The following is a 1,310-nucleotide window of genomic DNA, read 5'->3' as shown; positions in this document are numbered from 1 at the left end:
CTCATTATTTTCACAACCGTTCGGTAGTAGTACTGACATATTGTGATGTGAACAATTATATTTATTTGCGTTTTTACGATGACTTTGATGTGGTAATATTAACCTCACGGAAATTGGGTGGGTTTTTTTTCCTCAGTGTCAGAGTTTTGTATTTGAAGGGAGTAGGCCTATACGCAAGTGTGAATTCAACTTACACCTAGACACTGGCTTTCATTGTACATGACGAAATTCAAATCTTGTTCTTGTTCTCTGTCCGAAGCAAAAAATCTAGAATTTAAATAAAATGACCCCCGAACGGCATCTCTTGTCAGTATCACATCGAAGTATTGTGGTTTGTGGAGGGGTGAATGTAGACAACAATATAACAACCGTCCAAAAGCTGGTGTGCGTATACTTACTTTTCATTGATTGATTGATTGATTGATTGATTGATTGATCGACTCATTCATGGTGGATAATTTAATGATGGATTCATTCATTGATGTATTGCTTTATTCGTTAATCCCTCTGCTTGGACACATACAAAAAACCAACAGCTTTCAGCTGCTTACTGTGCAAACTAGGAATGTTGTGATGAATTAATTTCTAAGCGGACAACAGTGGTCATCTGTGAAATGCACTCATCAAAACATTCTGACTCTGCACATGTAGCAGTCAGGATGTTAACTTTTGCTATGTGTCCACGTGGAGGGATAGTCTTATCCCATGTGAATGCCGGGCCAAATGTTTGATGCTCAGCAAAAAGTTTTTCGCCGAAAGTACTATGCTTGTAATACTGGTACTATGACTCGCATGCTTACATTAGAACATGCAAACATAACTCCAAATAATGCAATTTGATTTGAATTTTAATTTGTATATAGCATACCAGATACAATTCCAAGTAAACTACATGATCAATGACATGCATATGGTTACAATTGCTGCAAATAAAATATTGAGGCAAGAATTGAGATTAAAAGGAAAATGCAAGTTCAGCTGTACATATTCGACTAATCCACACATATATATCAATAAAGTCCATATTGTACAATTATTCTGATATTCACAAACTGTCAACATCACATTACTCGTTTAAAAGGACTGTTATCCCTAATTGAGACGATATGAAAGAAGACGAATAAAATTAGAAATAAATGGAAGAAAATTTAAACGTGAGGCTTATGGCTGTGCATATTCGACTAATTCACACATTACAACAAATTCCATCATGTACTGTAATTAAGTCACACCACAAGCGAATGGTCACACCTATACTGATTAACACAAAACTGTAGTATGTTAATGTATTACATGGATGTGAATAACAG

General features: G+C 35.3%; 1 long non-coding RNA gene across 1 annotated transcript in view; it reads right to left on the bottom strand.

Moving 5' to 3' along the window:
- Positions 1-843: 843 nt before the first annotated feature.
- Positions 844-1,310, bottom strand: part of LOC138980781 (uncharacterized) — a 6,035-nt gene continuing 5,568 nt past the window's right edge. The window contains exon 3 of the long non-coding RNA XR_011460445.1: positions 844-1,310. This exon is cut by the window's right edge and continues 2,050 nt beyond it. This is a non-coding gene — a long non-coding RNA (uncharacterized lncRNA).

Source organism: Littorina saxatilis, linkage group LG1, assembly GCF_037325665.1.
Source record: "Littorina saxatilis isolate snail1 linkage group LG1, US_GU_Lsax_2.0, whole genome shotgun sequence".
In the NCBI taxonomy this organism is placed as follows: Eukaryota; Metazoa; Mollusca; class Gastropoda; order Littorinimorpha; family Littorinidae; genus Littorina; species Littorina saxatilis.
This window is presented reverse-complemented; position numbering and strand designations above follow the sequence as displayed.